Raw genomic sequence first — 11518 nt, 5'->3', positions numbered from 1 at the left:
GTAAGGGATATGGGGTGGTGAGTGTGGAGAGAGGTGGAGGGGGTATGAGTGGTAAGGAAGTGAAAGGGGGTGGAGGTGTGGGTGAAGGTGGTGGTGGGGCGGACAAGGTACAAGTGAGTGACAAGGTACAAGAGAGTGAGGCGATGGAGGAAGCGGAGAGTGAAGTCAATAAAAAGCGGAAAAACAGAGAAGCCGGAGCCGGGAGCAGAAGCGAGGAGAGTGCCAGCGAGGGTGTAATCGGTCCGAGTTGGTCTGAAAGTGTGGAAGAAGAGGAGGAAAGGAGAATAAGAAGGCTAGATCCATGGAGAGAACTGGTACCAAGGAGTATGGAGGCACGTATAGCGGAAGAAAGGGAGGACAGTCTCATGCACGAACTTTGTAGGAGGGAGTATGTAGAGTTAAGAGCTTGGAAGGAGAGGCTGATGAAGGGGTTAATAACAGAGATAGAGCTTAGGAAATATAGAACAGAGAGGAATAGAGTATTGCTAGGTGCAAGATGGAAGGCAGAGGAGAAAATGAAGGGAAAGCTCAAGAAGTGAAAAGTTTTAAAAGAAGGATTTTTGTTTTTGTTTTGTGTTGACTATGATTTTGACTTAAGAAAGAATATGGAAAATAGAGAGTGGGAGTGGAAATAGAGAAAGATTTTTTGTTTTTGGGGGAATGTATTGTTTATTGAAATATGTTTTGTTTTGTGTTGTATGTGCATAAGAACTTTGAAAAACTGATGGTTATGTTTCTGAAGAATTGATGTATTTTGTGTTTGTGCTGGTTTTTTTTTTTTGCAATGATTGATGTGTTGTGTGTTTTCTTTGTTATTATGATTATGCAAAAGTAATGAAATGATTTTTGTCTTTGTCTTTGTTTTTTTGTTTTTGAAATGTTTTTTTTTGTTTGATTTGTAATAGTTAATGAAATGATTTTGTCTTTGTTTATTGTTTGTTTTTGAATGTTTTTTGTTTCTGTGATAGATATGGTTTTTGTAAACCATAGATGTAATGGTTTTTTTGCAATGAATTAATAAAATATTTTCAAATATAAAAAAAAAAAAAAATCTGTTCTTATCAGTTTAATATCTGATACGTCCCCCATAGGGGGACCGTCTATATTAAATGGATTTTTGGAAGCGGGAGATGGAAGCGGGGCTTGCTCCGTCCACTCCACGCATCGACCCGGTATTGCAGTACCTCCGGGAACGGTGCCCATTTCTCAGAAAGGTCAAAAGAGAGAGAGAGCTCGCGAGATCGCCTCGAGAGCGAGCGCTCGCGGAGAGCTCGGCGAGCTCTGAGGGGGAGGGTTGAGCCCCACCCTAACCCTCCCTCCCTCCCTCCCCACCTCCCCTTTCCTGGGACGCGCCGTTTTCCCGCTCTTTTCGTTCTTTTTTTTTTTTTTTTTTTTTTTTTTTTTTTTTTTTTTTTTTTTTTTTTTTTTTTTTTCATATTTCATATTCAGGCAGGCCTAACACACGCAGCAGGCCAGTGTAGCCGCAGCAGCAGCAAAGCGCCCTTTCGCCGGGGCGGAACGGCAGATGCGTTTTGGGAGGAGTTCCCTGTTTTTGTTTTGCGTGCGTGGCCTCGCTGCCGCTTGGCAGAGGGGAGGGCCTTTGGGCCTGCCGGAAGGGCTCGGCCACCAGCAAAGGCACGCTCCGGCTTCTCTACAGCTCGAATGAACCTTTCGCCTTTTACTAAAGATTTCCGTGGAGAGGAGCATTTACGAGTTCGATCCAATTTTTGGACAGCCCTTCCCCTCAGGGAGGGGCTCCACCTGGAGTTTAAAAGCAGAACGAGCACAGAAAGGGCGGTCGCCCCCGTTGGAGCCCGGCACCTTTCCTTCCTTCCTTCCTCCCTCCCTCCCTCCCTCCCCTCCGCCCGCCCGCCCGCCCGCCCGAGAAGCAAGTACCACGACTGCTGCGGCGGGCGGCCGCGCCCGGGGCGTTTGGCCAAAACCATTGTGGGCATCGCTTCTCGGCCTCTTGGCTCTGCTCAAGTGTATGTGGCATGACCGCAGCATCCTGAGGATCCAGTGAGGAAGAGAAGGCGCTGGGAGCGGAATACGATGGCGACTGGAAGGAGGATGCAGAACCTGATCCGTTTCCGATGGAGTGAGGTTTTGGAGAAGGAACTGAAAAGCGTCGATATTGCAGAATTGAAGGATACACCTGGCGGACGAGAATTCTTTGTGAAGGAGGTGCTGTTGAAAGGACTAAATTTGGAGGTGAAGTCTATTTTCTGTTTTCAGAACTATGAAAAGTTTTTTGATTTGGCCTTGTGCAGTGAAGAATTGGCTCAGAGCGTTTGGGATACTTATCAGAAGAAGAGAAATGAAAGGCCTTTTTCGATGTATATCGCAGATCCCTTATTTGCAAGGGAAGTTCGGCCATTGTTTGTTTTCATGTATAACCCGTATGTTGGGCAGGAGGAAGTCGCACAGTATGTTGGCCGTTTTTGCGACGTTATTTCGGGACCTTTTAAAGTGCTTGACCCTATAGGTATATGGACCGGGAAGTGGAAATTTATTGTAAGGCTTAAGATTTGTAGTGCAAAGGAGGGGGGTATAGTACACCCTCCGGGTCATGTACAGATTGGGGGAAACAGGGGTTTTTTAAGTTACCCTGGGCAACCGCGAAAGTGTTTTAAGTGCGACACCGAAGGGCATGAGGCGAGCGAGTGCAAAGTAATGTTCTGCCAGAAATGCAGGCGAAAAGGGCATGAAGCGATGGACTGTAAAACCCCCAAAAGTTGCAGTATGTGTGGAGCACTGGATCACCTGTATAGAGAGTGTGGAAAGCGTGGTATGGGTGGTGAGAGAGCAAGTGAGGGTGGTGATGGTGCAAAGAATGATGGGAGTGGAGAAGAAAAGAGTGGAGGTGGGAGTGGTATGGATGGTGAGCGTGCAAAGGAGGGTGGTGATGGTGCAAAGAAAGATGGGAGTGGAAAGGGAATGAGTGGAGGGAGTAAAGGGGGTGGTGATGTAAGTAAGGAAGGTGGTGTGGTGAGAGTGGTTAGTGGTGGAGGGGGTATGAGTGGTAAGGAAGTGAAAGGGGGTGCAGGTGTGGGTATGTGTGGTGGTGGTGTGGGTGAAGGTGATGGTGGGGCGGACAAGGTGCAAGAGAGTGAGGCGATGGAGGAAACGGAGAGTGAAATAAAGAAAAAGCGGAAGGACAGAGAACCTGGAGCCGGGAGCAGGAGTGAGGAGAGTGCCAACGAGGGTGCAGCTGGTCCCAGCTGGTATGAAAGCGTGGAGAAGGAGGAGATGAGGAAAAGAAGAGGAGTCCCTTTAAGAGGACTGGAACCGAGGGATTTTGAGGGGAAAATAATGGAAGAAAAGGAGGATAATTTAATGCGGAGTCTTTGTAGGAGGGAGTTTTTTGAGTTAATGGCTTGGAAGGAGAGATTGTTGAAGGGGGTGATAACAGAGGCAGAGGTTAAAAAATACAGAACAGAAAGGAATAGAGTTTTGTTATGTGCCAGATGGAAAGACGAAGAGAAAAGAAAGGGGATTATTAAGAAGTAAAGAGGTTTAAAAGAAAGATTTTGTTTTGTGTTGGATATGATTTTTGAGTTGAGAAAGAAATGTTGAAACTGAAGAGTGGGAGTGGGAATAAAAGACTGTTTTGTTTTTGTTTTTGAAATATTTGTTGTTGTATATGTTTAAAACCTTGGAAAATTGATATGTTTTATTTTGGAAAATTGATGGCTCTGTTATTTTTGAAGAATTGATGTATTGTGTGTTTTTGTTATTTTGATTATGCTAAAGTTTATTGTAATGAAATGTTTTTTTTTTTTTTTTTTTTGGTTGTTTTTTTTGTTTGTTTTTTTTTTTTTTTGTTTTTTTTGTGATGATTTGTAATAGATATGGTTTATAACCATAAATGTAATGTTTTCTTTTGAAAAGAATTAATTAATTAATATTTTCAAAATAAAAAAAAAAAAAAAAAAAAAAAAATCTGTTCTTATCATTTTAATATCTGATACGTCCCCCATAGGGGGACCGTCTATATTAAATGGATTTTTGGAAGCGGGGCGACACGGTACTGCAGTAATCGAGGACGGTACTCCGGAACGGGTTTTTTTTGTTGGCCCATTCTCAGAAAGGTTCAAACAACGAGGAGAGGGAGAGGAGGGAGCTGCAAAAATTAAATAATATAAAGAGGTACGATTATTTCCCTGTTTGCTATTGACGCGCCTTCTATTCTTGATGATTGTTTTGATAGCTGAGCGCGAGCACTTCCGTGAGAGATGAGTGGCGCTTTTTTATTGAGGCGACCCTCGAAAACTGTGAGAGGCGGGTTGATGTACCATTATTTGGTTCTATTCCCTGTGGTTCTGTTACATAGTTGGGTTTGCTAAAGCAGGGACCGACGGAGCTAAACTGTGTGCCCTCTGTGGGCCAAAAGAAATAAGAAAAAAGAAATCAGTCTGCAACAAATATAAACCTGGGGGGCGGCCACCCGGGGGCCCCTGTGCGAGAGTAGCGGATGAGTGGGCATCTGTGCGGGGAGTGTTGATGTTTTCAGAGTCACCTGTCTGTCGCATGCTCGTAGTAAAAGTTACGCCGCGCCGACACCACCCTTGCCACAGGGTTGCAGAATAGAACTACGTATAGTAGAGTTAACTACGTAAGGAGCGGAGCTGAGATGTAAAGCAAGACGGTAGCTATGCGAATGACGATCCAAAGGCGGACCCAAGTGCTAGAAAAGGTTGCATTTGGCATGAAGAAAAAGTTCAAGGTCCGCGACCAAAACCGAGTGCTAGCGCGAGCTTCGATGTGAGAGATGTCATGAGAGCAGCTACTTCGCCACTACCTGATTCCCTCCATGCTAACCCACCGTCACCCCATCGTACCTGATGTTGTTACGTCAAGTTGCCTGTCTCTTTGTCCTGACCGCTCTGATATACGTGGAGTCTTTTGTATTTTGATTTGTCGTTTTGATTAGTTTTTTTTGTTTTTTGTTATCATATAGTTCTAATGCAGTAGAATTAAGCGCCTCTATGAACACCAAGAGCAGGCGCAGATCGATGAATTAGTGCAAAAGTCAAGGTAGCGTCAGGGTGTTATGCAGCAAGTCCAAGCGCCCCCGTCGCCCGGAGGGCGAGTGAATGTACGGCGTTGTGTGTTGGGAGGAAGTGAAGTCGATGCACCAGGTCTGTATTTGACTGTACTAAAAGAATCACATGCGGTGCCTCGCTGACGTCCATGGCGCACGAAGGGCTGATGGCCTTTGGGCCGCCGGTGACGGGCGCATCAAAGACACCGCAAAGAGAAAAGCTATGCAAGGTACATCTTTACTTGGCTCATGACCGACAGGAATGATTTGACCGTTGTGTCGCACAAGCTTTGTACTAACATGATATCGTGTTGATGATGGGAGCAGTTCGTCTTAGTTATTCTGAGCAATGTACTGGTCGATCCATTTATGGAACGTCGCCATGCACCCTATACTCTCAGGCTGAGGAGAGACGGTCGCCTTGCGACGTTTTTTTGTGTAAAGATTTTGTAAACGGAGGACGTACCAGACGAGCACAGAAAGCAGTGAGCGCGTGATCAAGCCCCCGGCGTGGTAGTGCATTCGCGGCAGACTGCTTATCCTTCCTCCTCCTCCTCCCTCCTCGCGGCCTCCTCAGCTGCGCCACGCTGGGATACGCCGCCAGGACCAGAGCAAAGTACCTAGACTGAGTGCGTTTCATAGGCGGTGAACAGCTGACTTGAGTTGACTTCGTTTTGAGCCGGGCAAAGCAGCGCTCGTTGGAGGACGTCGTAGATTATGATTGAATGAACACTAAAACGTAGTGGTAGGGCAACTATGTGGCTCGTATTTCAGTTGCATCTTGGCTGTCAGAGCACAGGTTTAGTGTACTGTGATGCGTTTCAAGATGTGGCATGTGAGGCCTCTACGAGAGATGTTCGCCCACTATCGACTCTGCAACTGTAAGAGACTAATAGATGAGACAAGGTGATACTCGGAATTGTGAGGACGTCTAAAATCTCACTCACAAGTAAGCAGGCTACCGGGGCCCTCCCGGACATACTAGAGCTTTCTAATTGATACCTGTCCGTTGATCAGAGGTGAGAATCTAGAGGAGAGAACAGAGCCTGAGGTGTGATTCACTCGCAGATGTTTGGTTCCATGTTAGTCAGATTCAGGTCGAGGAAGATAGTTTTAGCTGTGATGCAACTGCGCATGTCATAGTGACCGTAGCTCGGGATTCTTATCTGATGCTTACTAGGTCACTCCTGTGGATTGGTGAACAGCAAGATTTTCTGTTCCACGACTACCTCTGAACTAATTGAGAGAGTGGGTCTGTTTATGTAATTATGTACTATTCATGTTCTAAGGAATTTTGAGAGCTGAAAGTACGATGAAATGATCCTTGCATTGCCAGACAGTACAAAAGCGCTGTGTGTTTTGTTTAACATGGCGGTGCCACTTATGTGCCACGTAAGAAGATCCGGTATTCAGGTGTTTCAATGTAAGTGTAGCTATGTGAACACGTGATGTTTAACCCATATACGTTGACCTGTGTGTGACTGTTCGAGTATCTTGAGGACGTGAAGACAAAGACAGAAAGAGACGCAGACTCAAGAAAGAATAAAAGCAAGCACTATGATTTGTAGGCGTGGGCATTTCGAAACTGATGGACAGGATATCTGGAACAGGATTACTATTGTTTTCATTCATGCTGACTCAAAAAACAACACAACCAAAAAAAAAAAAAAAAACAAAAACAAAACAGAAACCAAACCCGAATAAGCAAAGAGGGCGTAATGGTAAACCTGGCCATCGCCTACACCCAAGAGCACTTGTTGGTGCTACCCCCGCCCCCACACACCCGCGACCGCGCCAAACTCCGCTAACTGAACTAGGGAACATATCAAAAAAAAAAACAGTAGAGTAGGGTCATTTATTAAGAAACGTACGTATGGAAACTTGCAAACCACCCTTTTACAAAAATGTGCTAAAGGCCACAGGGGTAATAACAGTGCACATGTTGAAAACCCATATCCTATTGATCACAGTCGACTCTTGTAAGATTGAGCTTGTAAGTTTTGTCTCAGGCTTGTACTGCAACATTAAACTGTTTTTTTATATAGGGGAGTTATTAAATAATAAAATTAAAAAGTATAACAAAGTATAGTACCAGTCTGAGTAAGACATAGCCATAGCCCATTAGCCATAGCATAGGGACAGGCAAAAAAAAAGACAGTGCAAGGGGTTGGTACTCTCAGTAAAGCTGGAACTAACGTGCATAGGATTCAGGAGTAAAGCAGTACCTAATAGAGCTCTGAGAGTGTTTAGTATTGTGCAAAACACTGGTCGAGCAAGAACGATAAGCATGTCACAGATTTGCTAAAGAGAGCACCTTACCAAGCATCGCGCCTAAACATCTAGGGGCGTACTACGATTTATATTGAGGCAGGGACAGATATATCATGGCACAAGCTAGCTATTTCTGTCAGCGAATGTGGTGATGTTATTATCCAAATTTTTTGCGCAAATTGGACAGGAGTTGCAACTTGCATAGTGTAGTATTACAAGGTTCAATCTTGTTCGCTGACACACATGCCAAGCGTGCATACGCATCGTTATCGAGCAGCAGTAATGACTGTGACGACAAATGATCACAGATATATTACGTTAGCAGCTATCGCTAAGTGATACTGATGAGGAAGTAGTTGTTCGTTTTCTATCTCCTGCTGTTTTTCAAACAGATGTCTCATGAGTTTAAGAATGTCCCCGAATATGATGTTGAGCTAGAGTGGCAGTCAGTGATGCAGAGCGACGTCCGATTTGAGATAAGGAGTGCACTTCTTCGTATAGGGGCTGGACAAAGGTATAGATGCAGGACACAAATCGAGAGAAGAGGTATCAGTCGAATGATGCACAGTGACAATTCGCATAATGATATAAGCGATTGCAATAATCTGCAACAATACAGCAGTAACGACGATTATGCAGGGGAGGGAAACTGAACGAATGTCGTTAGCAGGTGAGCAGTGCTAATGACAGGACGAGGAAACCAGTATGTGGATGCTGAGAGATATTGCTCTCACGATAGGAGTGAGGAAGACACGAGTAGTGGGATGCGTGGAGGAAATGAGGTTATACCAAAGATATGAAGATCAGCAGGTCACTGGGATGATACGCATATTCGGATCATGAAGAGCAGGAGAGAGAGCGCAACTGTCAGCGACACCCACACAGGAAAGGTACAATAGGCGGCGAAGGAGTTGGAGAGGTATGCAAGGCGGCATCGGTACGGTGGTTTTGTTTTGTCAGGGGAGGTATGCCCGAAGTAGCATAGGCTGGTGTCCCGCAATTTCCAGACCCTGTGGTGTGACTACAGCTGTAAAGTCCCCGGTCTTCCGGGGGAGTGGAACCAGCAGCCTGGCCGCGAGGCTGACGAGGAGGTGTGGAGATGGAAGCCGCGCGACAGAGAGCGTACCAATAGGATGATCGCGAAAAAAAAACGAATAGTAGTGATCCCGAAGAGCGGAAAGATAGAAGAGGATGTGATATCACGAACCAACAAAAATGCAAGAGGAAAAAAGACGATACTATATGTTTATTGCGGAGAGTTGACGACACCGTCAAAGAGGTCACACAGGGGGCTGGGCAGGGCTACGTTGACTCTATCAAAGGATATGGTAGAGAGAGGGGACTCCACACTTTCGTTAATCGCTATGACTGCGCGTTTGACTGGTAGGAGAGCTAACCAGTAGACAGAGGAGGGGGAAAAATGGATGAAGGTCACAAGAGTTATTTGGGGCTCCTACGCTGTTTATGCAAGTATAGGTCAGTACAGATCACAAATGGAGACTCAAGTCACTGAGCTGCCTGATTTAGTGTTATTGGTAGGTGCTTCCTTATGCATTGAAGAGACAACGAGCTTGTTTACACGTTTATTCATGGCGAGACGTATAACTGGTATAGATGAGACAAGTCGCGGGAGTATAGCGATGCTGTTTATTTGGTACTCTCTTAGGTGTAGATTGACTAGAGCATAATGGTCACTTGCATCACCAAGCGAGAAAGGTATTCTCAGTGCATGAACCACATTGGCGAGGATGTCCTCACGTGATCGGATGGCCCTCGAGCTCTTCTGGGCGTGTGTAACTGTTGGCGCGTCTGATGAGGATCGCACCACCCAGTTTTATGATAGGGGCCTGTAGTCTTTTAGCTCGTTGGCTTTCAGTCTTTAATGCTTCTTGTTTTGTGCTCTTCAGGCTTTTTTGTGAAATGTTGTTCTCTTGCTATTAGTTCAATGTCATGTTGAAGTTGTATCAGTGATGCAGTATTCTTGTTGTGAGAGTACAAGCTTACTTGAGCTATGACTTGAACGTAGGACAGCTAAGGTTTAGCCTGAACTTTCGCGCCTTAAGATGGATTTTTCCTGTTGCTGTGTGTGAGTCTCGAACAGAAGATGTGCCTCCTTACCCCTTATTAAATGAGAAGAGTATGAGTTATCTGCAGGACCGACACGATACCACCGTACTCTATCAGCAGGGTCTAAGACGAGAGACCACTGTGAGAGTGTGATTAGATTACCCATGACGTGTGTTGAGTAATGGGGTAGGAGGCAAGGGTTCAATGTTGTATCAGGAGTGTGCGGTTAGTACTTGTCTTTTAAGAGTCATCCAGTCACCAATGATGCTGGTGTCATTGGACACTGGTGACACTGGGTAGCAGAGGGGCACAGGCAGAGGTGTAGTGAAGACAGGCAGCTGTGCTTAATGGTGGAGCTCCAGGCATCCAATAGCCGTGTCCGATCTGTCGGCCAACCGGGAAGGGGTGCCTGTATCTTAGTCGTAGTTTTTGTGGAGGTATTTAATAATACACTGATAGCAACTAACCCTCTTTTTGATGTAACTATATGTGTTATGCCATGCTAGTGTGGTCCGATGAGTAGAATGTATCGAGATTGCTCGATGAGAGTCGGTGGACATTTCGCTTGCGTCTAGAGGCTAACGATTAGGCGTTTCGAGGTTATAGCGGGCCCTGTCTGGCACAGTATCAGGTGCCACAAAGCCGCATTGGTGGTTTTGACCGACGGCAGAACGTGTACCCAGTATTTACATATGGTTATCTCCGTATGTTTTGCAAGCACTGCACTTAGAGACTTCGCAGGTTGTATTATATCTGAAAGGCAATCCTTGTTAATATGACACATTTTGCAGCGTTGAGTCAATGTAGGAGACCATTCTTCATGTAATGCAACAATAACTCCACTGCGCAAGCCCATGACACTGTGTTGCGGGAATTTCACTTGGTCATGTATAGTTGCCTCAGTATAGTCAGTGTTCATAATGATAAAGTATCGCAGTGGACTCCTGGAGGATTAGTTGTTTATTTAACGGTAGAGCTCAACAAACAATATCGTGCAAATGCAATGTGGTTCCAAGTCATATTGGTGATTTACTACTGTACCTTCTCGTACGTGATCTGGAGGTTTTTTGGGATGTGCAGATGATTAATATCACTTAGACAGCTCTCTAGTGTTAGGGGTAATGTGATTTTAGTCCTGTTGTGCAACCGGTGAGTTTGAGAGATATGTGTCGTAGCAGCAGTCACCGACATGTTGTCTAGTGCCTGAGTCCCGCGATGCCGCCCGCAATTGTTTCTCGGACGTTGGTTTTTTCGACGCAGCGACGTGGATCCCGTCTGTCTCGGGTGGGGGTTGGATAGCCATATTTCAAACGTCTCAGTCAGACTCGATCGTAGTTGCTGAGAGAGAGTGGTTGAGCGCAGTGCGAGGAGGTGTGGTGAAATTAATGCTAGAACAAGCGAGGGTGATAGTTGGACAATGGTCTCAGCAGGTGCGCTAGTGATGGCGTGCAAAGTTGTCTCAGCCACAACGAGGATAGTAAGGTAACGGATATTATAATACTTATTAATCAAACAGTATGGGTAGGTTTGATAGTGTCTTTTTAATTATGAGCTAAGGGATTACATAAATCTATGCAAACATGGGAAATAACCAGGAAGGGAGAAGTTTGCTAGATTGCAGCGGAGCATTAGAGGAATTTGGAAGGTAGGTTAACGTACATGCCTCATTTGGTATCTACATTTAATAGGGGAACGCACACAAAAGTTTAATGGGAAGAGCAAGTATTTTTAGAAGGTATTTTGCACAAGGTGAAAAAACGAGATGTGACAAAGCACTCCTCGCCGTAAGAGACTATTGTTTAACTTTAGAGCCCACACAGTTTGTGCATGTGCCTGGACGAGACAGAGCAAGGAGAAGACGAGGGGAGCTGTTGGTGTTAACTAAGTGATCTGTAAGCTTAATGACATGATCAGTTCTTTCGGCTTAGGCAGACACAGCAAAAACCCACACTGTATGACGAGAGACAAGAGTCAAGGCCAAGAAGAGCTAAAATTTGGTGAGTATATCACACTATGTTCCGCACTGATGCAGAGTCACACGTTCTACGCACGAAAAGAGAGGGGAGAGGCTATGGATCGCGGCCTCTGCGGAGGGGGAATGGAATGGGTGCTAGCTAGCTTGTATGAGAGTTTTGT

General features: G+C 45.4%; 2 non-coding genes across 2 annotated transcripts; both read left to right on the top strand.

Moving 5' to 3' along the window:
* Positions 1-1020: 1020 nt before the first annotated feature.
* Positions 1021-1206, top strand: LOC121311678. The gene has a single exon (XR_005949430.1). It is a non-coding gene; the product is annotated as a U2 spliceosomal RNA (small nuclear RNA).
* Positions 1207-1637: 431 nt separating this feature from the next.
* LOC121311695 lies at positions 1638-1755 on the top strand. The gene has a single exon (XR_005949441.1). It is a non-coding gene; the product is annotated as a U5 spliceosomal RNA (small nuclear RNA).
* The last annotated feature ends 9763 nt before the right edge of the window (positions 1756-11518 follow it).

This window comes from Polyodon spathula, unplaced genomic scaffold (genome assembly GCF_017654505.1).
Source record: "Polyodon spathula isolate WHYD16114869_AA unplaced genomic scaffold, ASM1765450v1 scaffolds_3280, whole genome shotgun sequence".
Classification (NCBI taxonomy): domain Eukaryota; kingdom Metazoa; phylum Chordata; class Actinopteri; order Acipenseriformes; family Polyodontidae; genus Polyodon; species Polyodon spathula.
This window is presented reverse-complemented; position numbering and strand designations above follow the sequence as displayed.